The sequence below is a fragment of the Arvicanthis niloticus genome, chromosome 13, assembly GCF_011762505.2.
Source record: "Arvicanthis niloticus isolate mArvNil1 chromosome 13, mArvNil1.pat.X, whole genome shotgun sequence".
Classification (NCBI taxonomy): domain Eukaryota; kingdom Metazoa; phylum Chordata; class Mammalia; order Rodentia; family Muridae; genus Arvicanthis; species Arvicanthis niloticus.
In genome coordinates, this window is record NC_047670.1 from 37923389 (window position 1) to 37947440 (window position 24052).

Below are 24052 nucleotides of genomic sequence, written 5' to 3' on the forward strand. Positions count from 1 at the left end.
AGCTGTGGGGTTCTTCCTGGTATGTTGGTACAGCCGGGGTTCTGCTGCAGGTCACATTCTCAGGCTTTTATTTCTTTAAGATAAGGTTCCAAGATGGAGTAGGTTTGGCATCTCAATTCCTAAGTGCTGTATAGATCCAAATCTTTCCTTATCCCTCTTTTTTTGTTTTATAACCTCTAAGTAATCTTCCATCATAAACAAAGAAGGCAGGGAAGGGCCCCTCAAAAGCCATATCACCCTGCTACATTTTGTTGGTTTGTGTTTCTTCACCAGACCAGGAGCCCACTGAGGACAAGACCTATGCTCTACTCAGTGAGTCCCTACAATGATCTAGTCAAGTTCTTAGCATATACTTGACTCTTAACAGTTACTCAGATCTAATTTATTCAAACTCTGTGATAGAAACTTTCAGATGCCATTTTATTTAATCTATTAGCTTCAAATACTGTTTCACAAATTAGTATAAAAACATCAAGAACAATAGTGGGCACACAGATGACTGTATTACTGGACACTGACCTCATATGAATTTTGATGCTTCTGGGGTTGTTAATGACACTGGTGAAACTGCCTAGGTCTGATGATCCTCTGCTATGCTTGTAGACCAGAGCTTAACATGACTGTCATCTGAAAGGATCCATGCAACAGCAGGTGGAAACAGATACTGAGAGCCACAAACATCAGGCAGAGCTCAGGAGTCTTTTGGAAGAGTTGAAGGTAAGATTGAGGGAGACGTACGAGTAAAGGACACCAGAAAAAGACCTACAAACTGAACTCACCTGGGTCCATAGGAGCTCACAGAGACTGAATCAACAAACAAAGAGCATGAAGGGCTGGACTTAAGCTCCTTAAGTATTTGTAGCATATGTACAGCTTGGTTTTCATGTTGGTCTCCTAACAATTAGAGTGGGCACTATGTTTGACTCTGACCCTCTTCCTCTAGTTGGCCTGCCTTGTCTGGCCTCAGTGGGAAAGGATGCACTTAGTCCTGCTGAGACTTGATATTCCAGGGTAGATTGGTAACCCTGAGGTGCTTCCTCTTCTCTTTGGAGAAGTGTGGGAAGTGTTTGTGAAGGTGGGACTGGAAAGAGAGGAGGGAGGGGGTGTTTAATCTGGATGTAAAGTAAAAAAAATAAATTAACTAATGGAAAAGAGAAAAGAAAATACCTTGGCTGGGAAAGAAGCCTGTGAGGGTGACTAGTTGTTAGGAGGTAACTTAGGGTGAGCTCTGATTTTCTCTGTGTTTCCCATCATCTCTCTTGCTTCCAGTTATGAACTTAGAAGAAAACTTGCCTCTAGGCTCTACAAGAGTAGGGTGTGAGCAAATCTCTCCTCCAGATTGCCACCCTCACAGGATAGAGAATGGCTGCAAATCGAGGTATCTTGCCAGGAAGTGTCTGTTTATTTGCATGGCTTTCCAGTAAGGTACAAATACTTGGGGCTTATCACTTCCAGACATCACCCTGGTCTTACAATCAGTCTTTGGAACATCACCATTGTGGGACACAGCTTTTGTTTCTTATTCCAACTGAACAGCTGCTGTTGTGATGTCCTAGTAAGATCATACTTTGTAGCCCTTGACCAGAACTTCCCAGATCTTAGATAGCCTTATGTTGCTAGGCTTCCAAAAGGCTCCTTCTGGACTTTGACATTTGCTAGTTTTCAACAGTTGTCTGATGCTATAGGATGGAAACACATACTGTGTGTGTTTCTGCTTTTATTGCTGTTGCTGAGGCATCAGGGCCATGGTTAGGAGGTTATAGGCTTACAGTCAGCAAATGCCTCCATCTAACTAGTCAGTGTTGGTTAAATTGCCAAGAACTCCAGATCCACTAATACTTGCAGATTGGAAAAATTGCTATCTGGAAGAGTAGAGTGAATCAGATGCTAATCAGTGAAAAATCAGTCCTGGGCAGGGGTTGAAGTGGAGGTGGGGCACAGTGAAGGAGATAGGATGCTTGCTCTACTGTTTCTGAATGCATATGAAACGATAAGGCACTGGACCTGCCCAATTATCAAATTGGAGAAGGATAAACTTCCTGTATGCATGACAGTGATACAATGGGTCCCAGTCAAAATCAGCTCTTATGTATCTGTAGCCTATGCCTCTGTGCATTCAATCAACACCTCCGATCAAAATTCTTCTTATAAAGACCTATGTGAACATGTACATACTTTTTCTTGGCATTGTTTTCAACAATGTAATGCAATAGATATTTACATAGTAATTGCATTACCTTTGGTATGAGATTTGATCTAGAGATCATTTAAATTTTACAAGAGGATTTATGTACACTGGATGTGAATGGTATGCATTTTATATACAGGTCTTAAGAATAATTTTGTGACTTTTCTTCAAGAATGCACTTCACAGTTCTACAAGAAGTAATTCATAAATTAATTATGACCTGTTTTAGCCCTAGATAGCCCCAGTTTTAATTGAATATATACAAATTATTATTCAAAACTTCTTTTAATATTTATTTTTTATTGGATATTATATTTACTATTCAGATTTTATCCCCTTACCCCATTACCCCCCACCCAGGAACCCCCTCTCCCATCCCCCCTCCTCCTGCTTCTATAAGAATGTGCCCCCACCTACCCCCCCCACTCCCACCTCTCCACCCTCGAATCCCCCCATACTCGGTGTCCAGCCTTCATGGGACCAAGGATTTCCTCTCCTACCTATGCCCAACAAGGCCATCCTCCATGTACATATACAGCTGGAGTCATGGGTCCCTCCCTATGTGCTCCCAGGCTGGTGGTTTAGACCCTGGGGAGCTCTGGTTGGCTGGTATTGTGGCTCTCCTTATGGGGCCACAAACCCTTTCAGCTCCTTCAGTCTTCTCTCTAACTCCTCCATTAGGAACCCCTTGATCAGATCAATGGTTAGTTGTGAGCATCCGCCTCTGAATATGTCAGACTCTGGCAGACCTCTGAGGAGACAGCTATATCAGCCTCTTGTCAGCATGCACTTCCTGACATACACATCAGTGTCCACCTTTGGTGACTGCACATGGGATGGGTACTTAGGTGGAATGGTCTCCAGTCAGCCCCCCCTTCAGTTTCTGTCCCACACCTTGTCTCCATATTTGCCCCCTTGAGTATTTTGTTACTCCTTCTAAGTAGGACCGAGGCACCCACAGTTGGTCTTCCTTCTTCATGAGTTTCATGTGGTCTGTGAGTTGAATCTTGGCTATTTCAAGCTTTTGGGCTACCGAATGAAATAGAAATTGTAGCTTGAAGTAGCTTAACATGTAGGTTAATTTTTAAAAGTCTTCACATGAATTAAGGTGATCTTTCTCTCAGGTTCTCTAAAATATGGAGAATATCACCAAGCCTTGCCTCAGCAAGGTTCAATGTAATCTTTACTCCAGTTCCTCCAGGTATAGAATGTGTGAAACCAGACAGACTAGACATTTGCTCACACATTTAAGCTAGCTTTTTTGTTCTTAGAAAATACTTAGATTTAACATCATGCATTTGAAGAGGATATTGGAGAACAGGAGTCACTAGAGAATATTGTGGAGTGTGACATGATTGTGTGGATGAGAGAATGGGCTTTAGTTTGGAATGAGTTTGGAGATGGATTCCTTGGGAGACAAAGTGGAGTGTGAATTAGTTGTAAAGAAGATGAAAAAGAATTAGTTGATTGGTGTAGTGAGGCCTTGTCCCATTTGAGATTAGCTGTTACTGCTCAGCGTAATTAGGTTGTAAGAAGAAAATAGTATGATTTGCCATGTAGGTTGGTTGTACTATAGAATATAATGTTTTGTTAATTGAATGATACTGTCCTCCATAGAGTCATGTATTTGACCACTTAGATTCCACTTGGTAAGGCTGTTTCGGAGGTCTTGCTGAAGCAAGTGCACCTCTGGAAGCACTGAGGGGTAGGCTTTGAAGTTTCAAAACCTCATTCCATTCTCAGAACTGTCCCTCTGCCTTATGTTTGTTGGTTCAAAGTCTGGGCTCTCAACTTTCTACTGTAACCACCATATCTTCTGATTGCTACCATGTCCCTCTCTCACAGTGAACTTGTCCTCCTCTGGACCCATCAGCCCAAAAGAACTTTCATCCACAAGTTGGTGTGGGCTTAGTATTCTATCACATCAACAAAAATGGAACAAACACAATGTAAACGGTGCACATTATGGTCAGATGCATCTTATAAAATGGAATGTCTTTATAAAAAGATTAAGGATAACTGTGAGACTCCAAAGAGAATTACACTTACTCTGGAGGGACTACTAAAGGAAGATGAAGATGACTAGATTGAGGGGTTTTTTTTTGTTTTGTTTTTTTTTGTTTTTTTGTTTTTTTGTTTTTGTTTTTTTTTTTTTTTTTTTTTTGGAATGTGGATGGTTTGGAGAGAAGAGGCAGGCATAAAATGGAATTCAAAGAAGATGGAAGAGCCAAGGATGGGACTGTCTGTGGAGGCTAAGGCACAGTGGGAGAAGAAACTAGAAATTACTGGGGATTAAGATGTGGCTATGGCAAGGGAGAGAATGAATGTGGATTGTGGGGTGGGGTGAAAGAAGATTGTAGTGTCTTGGGTAGTCTGAGGATGCTTGTGGAGGGTGATTGTTGCTTGGTGAAGAATCTCAAGTGGCAAGAGGATCTACAGTGGAGAGAGGTTGGTTGGGAACTCTTCATGGGAATGAGAATAGCATCTCTGAGGGAGAACATTGTTCCAGTTTGTGGACTGTGGTGTGGTCAAGGAGGACATGAGAATTTTTCTGCAGGTGCATTTTTTATGGGATGTGGGGCAGACAACGAGATAGGAAACCCAACTGAGGAACAGCAAGTAGATGCCATGATGAGACAACTGAATTATTCCAAAATAACAGGATTTGTTGAGCAGTAGTTTGGTATTTAATGTGATTGGTGGGGTAGTTGTTGAAGAACTGTGAGTTTTCTTGGAATATGAGAAGGTGTAGGAACAGACAACTGAGATCACCGCAAAATGTCCAGTGATTGTGCTGGTTACAATTTTAAGGTATAAAGAGTTACAAGGAGGAGAGCTTAGGGAATTTCCAGAGGGAGGGAGGACTGTAGTTATTTGTGTACTGTGTGTTGGTTTTGAGTGCCTTGCCGAGGAAAGCAAAGTAGAGATTGTGTCAGTAATGACTTCACTAGTGGCAGGAGAGAGGTGAAATTTACTATAGGACATGGAGTGGCAGTGTGGGAATAGATTGAGGTTTACTGGGTTGTGGGTTTTTTTTTTTAATAGCTCCACATACTAACCCCCAGAGTTGACTAAGAATGTAGCTCTTTAGTAGCAATATAGACTCAAAAGAGCACCTCCATCTGTCATTGAGTCTGCACGATGAACCAGGCTCTGCCTTAGATTCAAAGATGGAGAGACCATGTCTTTTGCTCTTGAAGCTCTCGGTTTAAATATAAGTGAGAGGCTCACACAATAACAAATCCAAAAACTGAGTCTTGGATCAGCTCTGAACCTAAAAGGAGTAGGTAAGGGTGTCTTTCAGGATCCACCTCAAATATTCATTCCAATTGTTCAGGTTGAAATTATCCTGTGCATGTAAGTCAAATATACATTGTTGGATGATGAGTTCGGGTCTAGAATCAGCTATTCCTTCCTGAATCCTGAGGCATGTGACATATCATATATCTTCTAAGAACCTATCCTATTTGTAAGACTTGGGCATGTCGTAGCATGGAATAACATGTTGAGTTCCAAGTAGCCCAGTATCGGCTTAATCTAAGACTAACTTTCAGTTCTACCATGGTAGTAGACATTAGCTGTGCATGTGAACCTCACATTTGCATTATAATAATTCCTCACAGTGTGAATCTCACCATTCCATTCTAATATAGAATCTATTTTCAATAGAACATCTGGGTGCCTGAAAATCCATTTCTCTTCTTTCAGGAGAACATCTGGCTGGTAATAGTTCATTAGGTCTACACTAGGAGATACATACTGGGGACAGGTGGGCAATGAAGTTCATGAGAAACTAATCAAGATGCAGAGAATATATACATTAGAACTAACTTAATGCAGACATAGCCTGGTTCTGAAGTCCTTAGTAAGCATGGCAGCTACAGGCTCAGAGTGTTAGAGGAGCAATGAAGGAACACTAAGAAGGAAGAAGAAGAAGGGAGAGGAAGAAGAAGAAGAGAAGAGGAGAAGAAGAAGAAGAAGAAGAAGAAGAAGAAGAAGAAGAAGAAGAAGAAGAAGAAGAGGAGGAGGAGGAGGAGGAGGAGGAGGAGGAGGAGGAGGAGGAGGAGGAGGAGGAGGAGGAGGAGGAGGAGGAGGAGGAAGAGAGGAGGAGGAAGAAAAAGGAAAAGAAGAATGGTAGGAAAGAAGAAGAGAAGGAAAGAAGGAAGGAAGGAAGGAAGGGAGGAAGGAAGGAAAGAAGGAAGGAAGGAAGGAAGGAAGGAAGGAAGGAAGGAAGGAAGGAAGAAAGGAAGGAAGAAATCTTGTGGTCAAGAGAACAGGGTCTATGGCCCGGGGGGTGGGGGGAGGAGACCTAACATTTCAGTTGAGCCACACTAATCAGCTGGCCAAGAGGCTGCCCCTAGGAAGGTGAGTTTACCTTAGGCCAAGCTAAAGAAATGAGTAGAACAACTATTCTTTTAATTGAATACTGGCTTTTTTTTCTTTTTCTTTCTTTTTTTTTGGATGGAATATTTCTATTTTGCCCCCCCCCCCCCAAGCTCAGTCTCCATGAGATGTGAAGCCATGAGGTTGGAATGTGTCTTCCAAACCTCAGGAAACTTTGTCTGTTCTTATTTTTCTTTTTTCTCTTTCTTTTGGATGCTGGCCAGAATCCAAGTGTTCTTTTTCTGATACTTTATACAACTTTACTCTTTTTCTAAAGCCCCCACCACGACCACCACTTGTCTGCTTACCTACCATGCATCTGAGCTCCACGGCTGCTTAAACAACATGGCCCTTTTCTTTTTCTCACCTCTGTTCTCCTCCTTCGAGCAGCTGCTAAGATTTATAGGTTACCTTCCCTGAAGTTGTTTTTCTTATAAAATATAATAAAGTTGTATTTTAATTTTCTTTTGAGTCTGTTCATAAATTATCTTCTAATAGAGTAAGAGCCCAGAAGGGAAACTATGATTTCTCCTGTTTCAATACCACACTGGACATGCAAGGGTCAATCATTCTCTGGGTAGATTAGTTACAAGGCACGGCTCTGGGAATCATTCCCAAAAGTTTATTAACATACTACCAGACTTTGTTTTTTTAGCTAGGTGTACTGTCTTTATTCTTCACTGATTTTTTTTTCTTCTGGAAATAACAATGTAATTGTATTATCTGCACTGGGGGAACATGGCAGTTATAACTACTAATGAGTTTTGAAAGCTCAAGGAAATGAACTGCACAAATCCCTTGGTCATAGGGGCAAGAAGGTTTAATGGTTTAAGACATGGGTTTGAGAAGAGGGCTACCCGGATGTGTGAGCTTGGATGCATTACTCCACCTCCTTTGGTTCCTATTTTCTCACCTATAAACTGAAGAGAAGGTTGTCATTGGGTTGCTGTGAAAAACAAGCAACTCACAAGCACATAGAAAGCATCTCAATATACAAAATTAAGATTAATTACTGCTCTCTTGGGGCCTCTGGTTCCATTCATAAACTTGAAATAACATTTACTTCAGAAGCTTAGAGTGACAATTAGCTTTTAATAATACATTTAATCATTTTCTCTCCCTCCCTTTCTTCTTTTTTCTCTTCCTCTCTACTTCCATTCCATCCTTCTTTTATCTCCCCATCGCTCCCTTCTTTTCTTCCTTCTTTTTTTACATTCCCCCTTCTTCACTTTCTTCTAGAGATGAGAGAAAATATTAATAGAAACCTATGGATCATTTGAGGTAAACTTGACCTATTGATCCATTTTGGATTGTTTAATCTCCCTTGGGCCTTCTAAATTCATAACTACTCCCCAAGATGGCATTACCTTAGGAAAAGAGCTAATAAGTTCGCTATGCATGATGACTCTCAAGTTTACACAAAGAACAAAACAGTTAACACTTGTATAAGTTCTTACTAAGAAAAGGACTTTCAAACAGAAAATTTTGCCTTTTAGTTTTGTATTTACCTGGCTTTTGTATGTTTTTAAATCTGTTTTTTAAATATTTCCATCATTCTCCATTTCATACTTTGAATAGAACTATTTAATTATATAACTAAGAATTATTCTTTACGTTCAATAAATATGCTTTGCATTGAGGAAAAAATTAGATGAGTTCCTTCCCAAGACAATTACTACAACTACTCTGAAGCATTCAGGAATTTGTAGAAAGTAGAGAAAGGCTTCAAATCAGTGAAATAATTGATAGTAGGTACATTGGCTTCTTTGTTTTATTAATTAGATGATTTTCTTTCATTGCAAACCATAGAAAAGACAGCTCATGTTGGCATGGGGCCAAAAGGAAGTTGGCATGAGTGATGGATTCATCCAGGCTTGAAGCGGCACTGCTCTCTTTAATGTTGCTATTCCAAGACAAGTCACACGGAAGCTAGTAGCTACAGGTCTGTGTTCTCCTAGATTGATAGCCAATGGAAAAGATAGTTTATTTCCTCTCCATTCAAAATTAAAGCCACCAGATTCTCCCATAGGATTAAAACCTAACCGTTAGTGAACTAGGTTGGGTCACAACCTCTGTTTTGAATTACTTATTGTGAAGAGGGCAAGTCTCCATAGTATGGATCTGTGACTCATATATAACTTAGAGGTGGATGGAGAGTAGGGATTTGAAGATGCCCTAATGGAAAATAAGATAATATCACCAAAATAAAAGGCAATGAATCCTGCACAGATCCCCCCCCCCCAAATAATCAACTAGCACAACTAGGTCACAAAGACAAGCCTATATATTTGCTTTAAAAGGAATATGCATATTATACTGGTTAAAGAATGAAACTATTGATTCTCTATCGACAATGGTGACAAAGATTACAATTCTGAGAGCTCAAATGTACATTCCAGATCAATGATGTTTAACCAGACAGGACATGTCAATCAGGGTGGGGATGAGGGAGAACATAATTAAGTGATGATGGGGTTTTGTGGAGTCTGGATGTCATACTTAATATTGTAGGTACCTGTCTGTCAAATCCAAATCAAAGCTTTACTTTTTTTTATAAGAAACCACAACAGGAAGAGGAGAGCCATAAACTTTCTTAGCGAATCGTGAAGAGTAGAAGAAACATTTTATGAATTAGATCGTATACGTGCACTCTTTATGAGGAAAGCTCTCCCGTGAGAAGAGTCTGGCTTCATCGTGTGAAAGATCTATCACCATTTACTTAAACACATCATTTTATGTTAGCTACAATGTCTTTTATAAGTGATGTTTATTCTGCCACACATTTCAAGGTGTTCCTCCAAGAACTGCTTTCTGCATTTCAGACTTCTTAACAGAGATAATAATTATCCTTCCCTGTGTGTTTTCTGTCTTCCCCCATTAGACCAAGTGTTCTTGAACACAAAAATTATTTTCCTTTTCACAGCTGGCCCAGTCCTTGATTTGAAGAAGGAGAAATATTTTTAGTCAGAAAAGGACAGGTTCTGTTTCCATCACAACGATAAAAAACTCCTTTGAATCTCAATGGCTTAAAGACATACAATTGACATATTACTCATACAGAGTATATTTTTCAGCTTCAGCATGCTTTCCATTGTCTTGTAATTATGCCATCTACAACATATATCCTCCAGAGTCATCATGGTAGATAGAGGGGAACAGAAGAAAATTTTAATTTATCATGCATTTGGCTTCTGCTGAAGACCATTGGCCAGATGAGTCCTTATGGCCTTGATCTAACAACCAAGTAGACTAAGGTGTGTGCATAGGCAACAGCTGTTAGAAAAGTGGCTATTGGCTCTACTGCACTTATTCTCTATATTTCTTATTTCTGCACTGTGGCTCATGACTCTTATTTGGAAGGGGATGAGTTAGCTGCTAACGCATTTGGAAGCAGTATCTAACCTTATTCACACACGCTGTTCATTTGGGAGTCTTTTGAGTAGCCCTGAAAGCAAAAGATATAGCATGAATTGTGATTCTGTACTGCAAGCCTCCCAGAGAAGGAGACTCTAATCAGCAGCAGCAAGTGGGAAACACATTTGTTTGAACTGCCTTGGAGAATGGATCAACAAGTTGCTCATTTTAAGTTTGGGGCCTCAGGAAAGCCATGACTGATGTTCCCTGGAATCTTGACCCTTAGCAGTGTTTCTCTACAAAGGTGGTGACAGTCTTGTCTCTATCTGCCTAATATCCATGTCCTTTTCTCCATTGGTTCAAAACACAGGCAGGAACCAAGAGTTTGTTGACAGACCTGCAGCCCTACAGTAGTGTGTCAGGTCCCAACAAACTGTCAGTGAGTAGACAAACCCAGAGGAAACATGGAAAGTTATTGAGTCCAATGTATACTTTCCACAACGATGAGTAAATTCAAAACAGGCGATTTGATTCATGAAAAAAATGTGCTGTCCCGGCAGCAGATGTCCAATTCCTTACTCTAGCCATTCTGTGTAACTAATAGCTTACTACTAATAGCATGCTGATATAAGGAAGCATTACCTATTACAGAGCATTTTTCCTCTGTAATTCAGATTCCCCCAATTCAGATCCCCCCCCCAAGGAGGTAGAGAAGCTTTTCAAAAGACAAGAAGGAAGGGAAGAAGAAAAGAGGAAAGGAGTGGAGACAGCACATTCAAATGCCTCTGAAAAAAATAACCTTTACCTTGTTTTCAAGCATGTGAGGGGGTCACTTCCTTGCCTGTCTCCACTCCCACCTTACAACCTACAGAATACCTTGGGGTGAATCATTCTCCATCTGAACCGATTATTCCCACAGCAGCCTTTTTTTTTCCCCACAATCATAAAAATCCAGCAGCTTGTTAATCATACAACTATTTAACTGAGTCCCTCCCTAGTCCTACAACTGAGCTCCAAGCCCATAATGTATAATCTACCCGCCCACACATATTGAAATGAGATTATTGTTCCCACAGAAAAGCACCCCGTCATTGCACAAGTCCCAACTTTGTTCCAGGGGGTGATAAAAGGGAGTAGGAAAAGGCCAGGAGTTGTTTGATAGGCTTCTAAGGAAGGCACAGCAAGGATGAAAAGATTACCCTCCCAGGTACAGTCTGAAACAGCTTGTAGGCAAATACTCTCCTGAGCACACTCCTTAGGCCTTTGATGTAGATGCCATCATGAATTCCTGATAGTCGAAGGAGTGGCAGAAGTGGATGCTCTTATCTCCAACAAAAGGTCATAGCTTCCAGGTAGGAAAAACAGCCACAGACTACAGATGCAATTGGAAACCCAGGCTAGGGAGTAGCTAGTCACAGCACAGCAGAGCTGAGGTCACGTGGACAGATCTGGATCCTGTCTCTCACTTCTTTCTGATGGTTGTATGAATGGAAAACCCAATGACCAATGGAGTCCCTTCTATTTGCCAAGAGATATGTTACCAGTAGCCACAAGCTATCCTCAGTAGACATCATCACTTGAGACCTTTCCTCATCTAGCCCTTCGATGATCTAGAAAGTTTAGGGTCCATGAATGGCTCAGAGTCAGCAAGCAGCAAACCCAGTGGTACTGACTTTTCCTTGCTCACAGGCAACATTTTGTTGCAGTGTCTCATGGAGTAAGAGAGCTGCTCCTTGGCTGCTCAAATTTTCAAATGGTATTTGGAGGAAGAAAAGGGAAATCTCTGCAATCAACAGCATGGGTTGGCTTCCAGTTCCTCAACCTCTTTAGAGACCAGCAAGGCCTTGGATTAAAATGATACATCACAGAAGATAGTGTTTAAGGAAGCTAAAATAACTTAATTTAAACATTCTAACATTGAAAGATGTATTTAAGGTCTCCTGTCCTTTTAGCTTTGTCAAACATTCTGTCCACAGTTCTTGACATTGGGATATTCACCTTAGACTATATGCTATCTTGTATGTAGCATGGTAATTAAGCATCGTGGCAAAGAAAAAAATAAACGATTATAAAGCTAGACCACATTGCCTAGCTATGTGACCATGGATAACACTCTCTGAGCCTGTTGCTGACTCAAAACAGTAGCTGATAATGAGAGACCAAATCTTTTGGGCTCAGACTCCATCTTAGTGAACCTGTCCTAAGGTTGAACTCAAGTTAACTAACAGACCGGTATCTAGCACCAGTTTCCAGGCTACCGCCCAACAAGACCTGTGTCTACCAGTTTTCAGGTTATTCTCCAAATGAATCTGTACCCCCAGGTTACAAGTCTAACTCCGACCATTCACTTTCTAACAACTACCAGTCAGGGGAAAAGCAGAAGTTAAGTTCATGGTTTGGTTCCCATTACCAGCCAATTATGTTAAAGGTCACAATGGACCCCCAATCAGATGTGTACCAGGCTAGATAATCCCTTCTTGCCTCTACAAATGTTTGCCTAAAACTAGGCTCAGGACTCCACCTTCCTGCTTAGTCAGGGTTGGTGGGGAGCCCAAGCTTGAGTTTGAATAAAGAGACCCTATTGTGATCGCATCAGATTTGGCTCCTTGGTGGTCCTTTTGGGGTTCATGAATGTTTCACAACACATTTTTGGTGTATTCAATCAAATTACATAGCTGCTGAAAAGAATAAATAAATTAGTGTATGCAGAGCACATAGGACAGTGCCTGGCACATAGTGAGTGTTCTGTGACTGTTGGCTGTTGTCATTGTATTTACACAGCTGTGTCTCACAATACTAAGAGACCTCTGAGGAAAGTGATCATGTCTCACTCAATCATGTCTTCCAGAGTCTAACAACCAGCCCTGAAAACTGAAGTCTGTATATACTTGGTAAATCAATAGAATTATGAGAGCAGAGGCTACAAAGATGGTCACTCTGAAAGTGTCTTAGCTGCCCAGGCATTCCCATTGTTGATTCTGCACTTGCATTGCTATAGGAGAGTCAAGATCTCTTGCATTCAGCTGTGGCTGATCCTTCTCCCTAGAATGAACATGTAATCAGGGAAGGAAGCCAGTGCTCATTGAGTGCCTAGTGAATGAGAGTCACTTAAGCAAACATCTTATTTGAATCTCACTAATGCTCTGATATTTCTGTATTATTTTCTATCTACCAAAGGAAAAACGAAGACACAAGCACGGTGCACACAGCTTGGGCACACAGAGGGATGCTTCTTTTCACCTCTCAGTTATAACCTTCCCTCCCTTCAATGACAAGAGAGGGCCTACACAGGACTTTCTCCCCAGAAACAAAACAGTACCAGCTTTAGCATTCTGGCTTTGCAAACCAACCAGGAAAGAAGATGGTCTATTACTTTTAAATCCCATCCATAAAGCTGCCAGGAAACAGGCAGAGTCAATTAGTCTGTGTTTCTCTTTGGTACCATGGGTAGAAACAGGGAGAAGCAAAGGTGCTCAAACAGGTAAAATAAGCCATCCAGTGAGCAGGTGGAAACTTGTTTAGAGCAGGAGCAAAGCTTTCTGAGCTTGTGCTGGAAACGATCCAGCACAGCTGAGTACCAGAGACACCATCCAGTGTGTTACGTAAATTTCCTTTGAATCACTAGCTTCCACCTTCATTGCAAAAAGAGGAAAGGAAAAGATATTTTATATGTGTTTTTCACCTTTCATAGTGTTCCACTATGATTCTTGTTGTCCCAAAGGCTGAAATGATTCAATGTGCTGCTTATGGTGATACCATATTTGGGGAGAAAGGCTCAAATGCATACAGAATTTGTGAGTTGCTTAGACGCATGAATCATTCATATCCTGAAGTAAAACATTAGAATTATTTTCAATTTTGCTTCCAAATATTTTAAAACATAAATCTTTTTTTTTTTTTTACTAACTTGTGGGCCATCATCTTTTAGTGGAAAAACAAAATGTTGACACTAATTTACCTTTCCTACCCAGAAAAGAAAAAAAAAAACTAGTCTTAAGTGGTAAAAGATGTAGAATGAAAAAAAAGAAGAAGAAGAATACGAGAAACTCATCCAGAAAGTCACCCAAGGAGCTTGTAGATGTCAAAGAGCTAGGTAAGTATTCCATCAAATGTTGCTGTTAGCACAGGAAGCCTCTCCAAAACCCTCTTATAGGATTGCCACTTAGATCCTCCTTGACACATCCAAGGGTGACAAGATATTATCCTCTTAGTGGGAGTCTGTACTTAAAAAAAAAATTCCACATGAGTAAGAAGCCAGGAACCACCAGAATCTCTCTGCAAAGTAGCACTATTCCCACCTGGGACATGATCACAGTCTACTGAGGGCTAAGGAATTCATTTCTTCAATAAATGTTGTATACGTGGCCCCTTCCAAAGCTGCATGCAGTCTTGCATTTTGTTGATGCTACAAAGATTTGTTTTTCAACTTTAACTTTTTGGACTCGAATTTCATTTGCTGAATATTTGTTAAATGCTAAATATTTGTGCTGTGGTTCATAGATCTTTATAGGTACTCTAAAAGGGTTATTATCTTTATATTTAATAAGTGAGAAAAATATGCTTAACATTTTCCATGTGAAGAAAGCATATGACTTTAAGAGGAAAGAAAGAAAGAAAGGGAAAAAAGAAGGAAGGAAGGAAGGAAGGAAGGAAGAAAGAAAAAAGAAAAAGAAAGAAGTGCTATAAAAGCAAAAAGAAAGAGTGTAGATGGGGGTTCTAAGGAGGGGAAATGGGGAAAGGGGATGACATCTGAAATATAAATAAATAAAATATCCAATAAAGAAAGAAAAAATAAATACTAAAAAAAAGAAGGAAGGAAGAAGGAGGGAGGGAGGGAGGGAGGGAGGGAGGGAGGGAGGGAGGGAGGGAGGAACAGAGGGAGGGAGGAACAGAGGGAGGAAGAAAGGGGGAGGAGGGAGGGAAGAGAAAAAAAGAATGCATGTCAGGTGCATACTGTAGAAATTACGTAGGAAATCTTCAGAAGGTAGTGTGAACTATTCTAGCTGGTGGAAGAAATGACATATGAGCCTGGACTTGAAGGTGAATAAAAGAGAAGACACATTTTCAGAGACAAGAAAGAGCATATAGTCACAAGGCCTTAAAAGAAGATAGGAATTTGGCACCCGTTTTAATGGTAGCTCTCCTGGCTCTTGGGCCAAGACCCCTTCCTGTGTGCTTGCTTGGAAATGGTTCCTGTGTATACTTACAGGTTGTGTTTGCAGTTCACATGTTTGACTTTACAGGGTTTGCACCTGTTCGTGGGTCTCTGGGATACCAAATGCCAGGTTAGCTCTGAATTCCCTCTTGATACCATGGCAAGAGGGATGCTTATCAGCTCATAGGCAAGGAGTTCATTTCATAAGTGACGCTAAGACAGAGCCCTGTTGTTACAGACGGAAGACTCTATTTTCACTTAGTGAAGTCTTTCACAGTAAGTGGAAGATTTTTTTTTTCCTTAAGGCTATTACTGGCTCCACAAGACAATAGGTTGTGAGTCAATCCTTGGAGAATCAGTCCTCTTTTTAAAAAAAAATCTCATTTAAATAATTACACATTGGCCTCTGGGTTGATGCAAATTGAGGGAATGCACTAGCAGGACTTTACTGGGAACACATGAGACATTATTTATAGTAAATGCAGTGCCTTCAGTCATTAACCCATTCTTAGCCTTAAGGAGATCAACAATGGACTTAAGCCTTTCTGAGAGCTTGACACTGAGTCAAATAAGTCAAATAAAAGTAAGGAAAATCTTTTTTTTCTTAGAAAAGGTGGAACAGTTTTAAGCATGACGTTCAGGCTTGGTTGGTTTTGTTTGTTTGTTTGCTTGTTTGTCTGTTTTAATGATGATGATCTATTTTACAAGTAGCATCTGTATTACTATTTACCTTTCTCCTTGCTGTGACAAAATACAAAAGAAATTTAAGGGTGGAGTGTTTCCTTTCGACTGGTCTAAGTCTACCATGACAGGGAAGGCTTGGGGATCAGAGCAGACAGATGACCAGCAGCAGCAAGACTGAGTAGCTCTTCTCATAGTATTCTTTCTAATCCAAGAAACAAGGCAGCTGACGCCGATGCTCAGCTGAATTCACCTTTCTCCCTTTACATTTGGGTTTGGGTCCCTAGCCTTTAGGATGGGTGCAACAAATCCACAGTTTGGAGGTGGCGTCTTTCTTCATGTCTCTGGAAACCTTCTCATAAACATGCCATAATTTGGTTTCCTAGACAAGCCCACATCAAGAGTAGTCAACACATTCTCCCAAGCTGGCTTCTAGATAGGAAACAATTATTTCCATTAATTCTCTTCCTTGATACTCAAATGTTCTCTAAGGAAATACCTTGTTCCAGATACATTGTGTGGGATGGGACTCGGTCCATCCCCAGTGTGAGTCTCTGTCTCGGGTTATTTTGGGGGTGATATTTTTCTGGCATCATGATTGGTTTAAAGTGAACACTTTTGTCACTGCTCATTGAATCAGACTGGTCTTTGGAAACGAGGCTAGAAGAGTTGGCTGCTAACACCTGCCTTTTTGTTGAAGGAGATGTGGGTCTCGAGCTGATGCCATTAGCAGTTCTAGCCTGGGGCTAAAACTGGAACATGGAACAAATTCATGAGAAATGTAAAGAAATAACTTCTAACGTAAACATAATTAACCTGCTGGTTCAGCTTGTACCCGAAGCCATTGCCTCTGGTGTTCTTAGTCATGTAAGCAAATAATAATCTTTTACGCTCAGCCCTACTTGACTAGGATTCTCATTTTCTTTAGAATTAAAGCAATTTTGGAATACATTCTTCTACTTGGGCTGCCTTGTCTGACCTCAGTGGGAGAGGATGCACATATCCTCACAGAAACTTGAAGTGTCAGGGTAAGAGGAAACCCATGGAGCTACCCACCTACTCAGAGGAGAAGGGGAGGGGCTAGGGAGGATTGTGGGAGGGAGTGACTGAGAGGGGTGCAGAGAGCATGATGTAAAGTACAAATAAATAAATTTGAAAAGGTTAAAGCAATTTTGAATGGGTCCAAAACCTTGAGATATAAGATAGATAAAAACTAAATTCAGGTCACAGATATGAAGCTGGGAAACTGAACTCTCTAAATGTCCACAATCTCCCTCTGAGGAAACACCCTATTATAATCCCTGTATTTTACAAGAGAACAAACCATCTTCCAAAGCATAATACCAAAACATCAACAATAGATATGAAGAAAGTAAAGCAAGGTTTGATTGTTAAATAACAATTTCCAAAAAATAGATAGAGTGAGTAGTTCATAACTAAAAACTTAGAAATACTTTTATATAAAGGAACCATAATTGTGCAAAATTGGACTCTGATGAAATCCCCCATGTAGTAAAACAGTGTCTCTAAATGCCTATAAAAAGCAGTAACTGCCATTGTTCTACGGGTCGGTAGATAGCTATGCTTCAAAATTGTGTTTTGATTTGGGTGAACCTGTTTATAACCTAGACTATATTTATAAACTTACTAAGGAAATTTCTGAGACATTCTGGTCAAGGACCACTTTTCTTTGAAAGTTAGTTTTGCATGATGGCATTCATGTTACCTTTTATTTCAGTAAATATGCAGCCTGTTATGCTGTGATGTTTTACAAAACAATTTCTGTTTTTCTCCTTACCAGACATTACTCTACTCATGTAGACAAGCTCTACTCATCTGACAAAGTAAAACTCACTATTCAGATCAAGATTTGGTGGCTCTGTATGAAAGGCCCGTGATAGTCCATTTGTGCCATGGAAAACTGCCTTAACACCATAATGTATAAATGTGGGCAAAGTCCACATAGCTAGCTGAGAAGGGAAAGTAGGATGCATATGTTTTTAGGAAACCACTAAGTGAGTCATGTCCCCTTAGTTTGAATATAGTCATCTTCAAATCACCAACTGTGTCTCTTGTCTTTTCCTTGAATGAACAGATCACTCTGATGATTATACAAACAGAATTGAAACAAAAATAGAAAAGAATGTTATTTTCTTCCATTTTAGCTAAAGATTAATCATATGTGATCCCTTTTGAGAGTTTAAAAGGCATTTTTATAGAAATCTATGTGATTAACAACTTGAAATGTAACTCAACAGACTCATTTTCATTCTTCTTTGTGACAGAGTTGAAGTGATATTCGTGATAGGTCACGCAATCTGATTAAAAAGAACTCGTGTGGAGAGGTGTATATGATCCCTTTCTGTGTTTACTTTTGTTATTAGTTGGTTGGTTTTTGTTGGTTTTTGCTATCAACTGAAACTCTTGAATAAACGATGGTCTTTAAGAGTCTCACTTGGAGCTGCTGAAATAGATCATCAGTGAATAGAGTTTCTTGACACCAAACCTGAGAGCCTGAGCTGGTACCAAGACACAAGTGGTAGAAGGAGAAAACTGATTTCGAAAATTTTCCTCTGACTTCCACATGTGTGCTGCTGAGTGCACACACACACACACACACACACACACACACACACGTGCACACGCACACGCACATGTACATGCACAAACATGCTCACATATACGCAACATAAATAAATATTGAAAAAGAACTTCATTTGCTGTTGATGCCAAATAAAATTCCTGAACAGGTTTGAGAGATGCTTTGAAGGCTGGAAGTTTGTTTTATGAAATCACAATGGTTGTATTTTCAAAATATGAGAAATTATCTTTTCTCATATGTGGAAAGTGTAATTTTGATTTCATTAAAAGATGGCCTTCTTGTTTTGGCAATCTCAAGTCAGTGATGCTATCGTTGATTAGTTATTGCAGTCATGCATTATTAGAAAGGCTAGTTGAGTGTATTTTAGTAAAATTGTAAATAATATCATTTTTCTGAGACTGAAAAGACACTTATGGATTCCCCATTCCATGATGGCAGGTTGAAGGGTTATCTGTCTGAGCTCCTGCCTCATTCTGCCAATGACTAGTTAGGAATGCTGAACTAATTACCCATCTTTCCTCTGGTGACTTAATTTCTGCATTTGTGAAATAAGAATAGTCTGATCCTTCACAGGGGTTTTGGAGACATTAGCCAGGAGAAGGCTGGGAATGAAGTTTCATGGTAGGTTATGTGTTTAACATGTATGTGTATGTACAGTTCCGGACTTTATCTCCAGAATAATGAAAAAGTGAGATATATTAACAGACAGATGTGAGTATTTCTTAGTATGATTATAGGCCTAGGACGAACACTCAGCATTAGTCTTTATCAACACATCTAGTGAACTGATGTAATTGGGCATTCTGTATCATGAAAGGTTTTATTTAGAAAAAATGGACACACACACACACATGCCATCTGTCTAATCTTCATGCCTTTTGTGGGCGATTGTAGTGGGGAGAATTCAAAGATACTCACAATGATTCTATCATCTTATGTTCAGACTTCTAAGTATTGCTTCCCGCTGACTATAAGCAGAACATCTGAGCGTGAGAACAGCCTTCAGAGGAAGCCACTTGGCAAGGAACTGAAGTAATATATAGAAATTGAGCGTAAATCTGGCCTGCATCCAGCAACAGGATGGGGGCTCAATCCTACCTTGGCAAGGAACTACATTCCTTATTGAAAAAAACTGTTCCCTATCCCCAGAGGAGATTGTAGACCAGGTGACACTCAACTTAACTTTTGGGATCCACAGAACACAGAATTCAGTTATCTCTATGAGAGCTCCAAACCTGTAGTACTGTTTTTAAAAAGGGGGGAAAAAAAAAAAAAAAAAAAGCTCACGTGTCAAACACTTACACTTGTGGTTGTTATAAAGCCAATATTACATTTGTGGTTGTTATAAGCCAATAGTAACCTACTGCGTTGTTAATAATCTATATTTCCAACTCACCTACATATCATTAGAGACAAGAATCATTGGGGAGAGCACTATTGTGTGGCTTCTGTGTGCCACTGAGGTGAACATGACTCGAGGAATGCTGTAGCCCCAGAAGCTGGCTCTGTGTGTGTAGACCTGCCTCCTGTGGATAGGTTATAGGTTTCTGATGTTTTAGTACAGTTACTGGAAAATTCTTTCAATAAAATCTTATCAAGTGCTAGGTTTCATTTTGATTGAAAGCATAGACTCTCCCCTAATCACTCAACTGTCCTTTACCTCCTCCCCTTGATGTTGCCTTAACACCATCATTGATGTCTTGCACAATAGTGACCTGTTAACTGTATACTCAGTTTGCTTGATGCTGTGTGAAAGAAACCAATACAAAGACAAAGACTTTGTTTTTCTCATGGCTACAGTTACGGAAAATGGACAAATGTATGAAAGTATTGCAGACAAGCCAGTGGCCAGAGCACACACACTACCAATATGTCACCTTGCATCAAGCATCCATACACAGCCTCATAAAAAGGGTTTTCTATGCTCATGCATAACCTTGTTGTAGGGTTCTTGGTGCTGGTATATGACATCTGTGGAAACAGTGATAATATTTTCTTATCTTTGTCCCCTTGGTATCAAACTCAATGGCCAGTGTATGACAGATGTTCCAAAGCATGCTTGTAGTCCATAATGAAAACTGACAAGAGAGCTGTAAAAATTAAATTGTTCTCAATATGACAATATATTAGACTCAGTATAATTCTTTTTTATTTTATGAGTTATAAATTTTTTTCTTTTTCTTGCTAACGTCTTGATTTTAGCCCAGTTAATTTTGAAAGTTTAACCTTTAGAATTATAAGATAAAATATTTTTGGTTTTATAAGTCACTAAGCTTGTGGTCATTTATTATATACAGCATTAATGTGAAACTAAGCATAAAAGCTGAGGGTAGAGCAGTCACAGCCATCTCCTCTCTGCAAGGATCAGATTATATTGCTGAATCTATAGTCAATGGTGTTGAGCTCTGCCAAGAATGACATCCACTAATTTTACTATTTATAAAATCATTTCAATAATCTCCCCAGCCTTCTCAGTACTGTTCCTGACTGTGATGTGGAAGAACATAAAGAAAATAGGTTTCAGTATCACAAGCACAAATTCAAGTTCTACTTCTTCCACTTATCAACAACAGCAACTCCACCTCTGTCATTCTGTTTCTTCTTCTCAGTTTGTAGTCACCCTACACACAAAGGCTGGAAAACAAAGACATCATAGTGACGATGATAACATTGTGATTGATAAAGAAAGCTTTCTAACTTCACGCTCAAGTCTCTATGCCCTGGAGATACAGAGCCTTGCAAAAGGTAGGAGCCATGGATAGCAGATTTCACAATGAGACTTGATGTTGCAGAAGAACAGGAGGCCATGGAGATTGGACAGGAGAAAAGAAACAGGAGACAAATGAGTGACAGAAGGCAGGAAGTTCAGTGACCTTCTGTGAAACTTCCACATCCTCACAAAATATTTCCATATACACATATACAAATGTACCTATATATGTATATTCTTCAGGGCATATTTTACTGAAACTTGCATAAAAGCTATGAATTTCCTAGAGGACGTAGGAATATTTGACATTCAACTGTTTGATATACCTTTTCCTTTCATTTGAAGCATATTGACATCCCACTTTGCCGAGACAGCGTCATGGAAAGAAAAACAGATGCTGAGAATCTGAACTAACAAGAAAACAGTGAGGTTAGCAGGATAAGTAACCACAACTAACATGTCCATTAGTAGCTTCAAAGCTCAGAATTTATATCACTTTGGAAACAAGTCTTTGGCTAATATGTAATAATTCTACCTGTTTATACCCTTGGTTCTCCATCATCCCTTTTTGTCCTGTGGTCCAATGAAGTCTGTTGGAGGCATTTAAAAAAAGACAGCAGGTTGCATTACAGCTTTAACTTGGGTAGTGAGTTAAAATGAAACTCTACCTAAAGCCAAGCCCAAGGATGTGTTCAGCTGCTCAGTACTGGAAGTTGACAGCTGTGTGTAAGTAACCATATGTTAAGGTAGGGCTGAATTATTGTAGCACTCTATTTATTCAAAAAGGTTTCTGTCTGTTTTTCTAAACCATGCTAAGATTTCCTTAGATTCTGTCACAACAGGAGAGGTTAAAAACAAACAAAAACAAAAACTACATTGTAGTTAGGCCACCAAATAGCTTTTTAAGTTTTTTGTATATTTCCAACATTGCTCCTTTGCTTTTGATGAACTACTATGGGAAAAGGTTGAAAGGAGCTAACGAAAGGCTAACAATACAAAATGAAACCTGTAAGCAGCCTCCTCCCTTCAAGGGACAGTGAAGGAATTGTACTCTGGGGACAGAGAGACATTTAATAGCAGAGGGTCTGACAGTTTCATAGGGCAGGAAATGTGGCCATTAACCCAGAGCCTGGCACACAAACACAATGTATATGTTTATGTGCCTTCTCCCAGCTTGTGGACACTCAATGGGAGGGGAAGAAAGCGCAGGAAGGAAGGAAATCCTCTTCCTTTTGGCAAGACTCAGAGAGAAATTCATGGCTTGACCTGTATCCGTTGTCTCAAGGAGGAAGGGTCACTTCCTCTGGGCTGAATGTCACAGAGAGTTCAAAAGACATCATCACCTTCATCAACATCACTCATTCAAAAGCCATTTTCTGAGGATTTGTGAAAGGGTATTAGGTGCCCAAGTGTAGTACCAAGCAGAAAGTTAATGGCTTTCACCTTCTTATGGAAGTTATTTTCTGGTCATTGCTGGGGTCTACTTTGTCATTGCCCTTATCACACTATGAGGATTCCTTTCCTCATCTCTTCAGGAATCATTTTAGTTGTGATTGTAAAGAACCTGAAGATACCAGCTGCATATGTAGTAGAAGATGGCTTTATCTGGCATCAATGAGAGGGAATGCCCTTGGTCCTATGAGGGATTGATGCCCCAGCATAGATAGGGGAATGCTGGGGCAATGAGGCAGGAATGGGTGAGTGGATTGGAGAGCACCTTCATAGAAACAGTGGGAGAGGTGAATAGGAGGCTTGAGGAGGGGAAACCAGGAAGGGGATAACATTTGAAATGTAAATAAATAAATAACCAATAAAAAATTTTAAAAAATAAATTAAATTTAAAAAAAGGAACCTGGAGATAAAGATAATAAAAAAACAAACAACAACATAAAAGCACAAATGTTTAAAAAAGAATAACAATGACTCACCCGGAGTGTTTGTTCAAATGTGAATGTCAATTTGCCCAGCTCTGAATTGGAAAAATCATAGAGTGAATCCCAGAAGTCACTATTTTCAAAGCAACCAAGATGCTTCTCATGTGAGCTTTGGGGGGCTCACATTTTGCAAACATTGTCTAGTATTACATATCTTTTTTCTATTTTAATTCTGCTCACTGCATTTTTGTTGTTCCAATGGCTCCATGAAGTGGTCAGAATAGAGAGATCTTCTCCAATTTATTCACGGCAGAGATGAATGTATAGAAGTGTCTATTGAATCTAAGTTAAAGTAGCTGACATGTGATTTGCTCAGACCTTTGCTAGACTTGCTGAGAGTAAGTTATAATGAGTTTATATCAGAAGAGAGAGAGAAAAGCATACAGCATGCCAGGTGCTTCCTGTTCTCTGCTACCTGTATTTTACTCTACAGAGTATCAGTAACTACACACATATACATACATTGTGTTAAACTTAATCTATACCTTGAAGGTGATAGTTGATTCATTCACCAAGTCTATTCATTTACATAGTATTTATCAAGTGTCCATTGTGTGCATGCCATTGTTCTTTCAGTTTTAAAAACTGTAGTATGTAAAACACACTTAAAATGTCTTCATAGGCTAGGCATTTTAGTTGGGAAACAGAATTAGGAAACCACTTCACAGAGTAATTGGTTCATATTTGAAGGAAATCATTCAGAAGTCTATACTCTAAATGTGGCATTTATTTCAAGTGGTTTGTAGCACCAACTTCACCAACACCAGAGGGGCCAGGTATACATACAGCTGAGGTAAAATCCTAGCTTAAATGATATCAGAAATGGTTCCCTGATACAGTGAATGGTATTCAAGATGTGTGGCCGGTAATAGAGAGTATAAGAAAACCTTAAACGTTCATGAATAAGGCATAAAACCGTTACAAACCCAGAATCGTAACATACTTGTCACAGCTAGTTGTGTCTGAAATTCCACTTAGTCCTTTTTCCACTCCCGACTCAAAGGAGGGCTCTGTAACCTTGTGACACTGCAGTTCTCACTGAAAC

General features: G+C 39.8%; 2 long non-coding RNA genes across 2 annotated transcripts in view; both read left to right on the forward strand.

Annotated features, from left to right (window-relative positions):
* Positions 1–24052, forward strand: part of LOC143434092 (uncharacterized) — a 92366-nt gene that overhangs the window by 22879 nt on the left and 45435 nt on the right. The window lies entirely within an intron of this gene.
* On the forward strand, positions 13897–18004 carry LOC143434215 (uncharacterized). Its single transcript, XR_013103554.1, has 3 exons — positions 13897–14018; positions 16690–16789; positions 17563–18004. It is a non-coding gene; the product is annotated as an uncharacterized LOC143434215 (long non-coding RNA).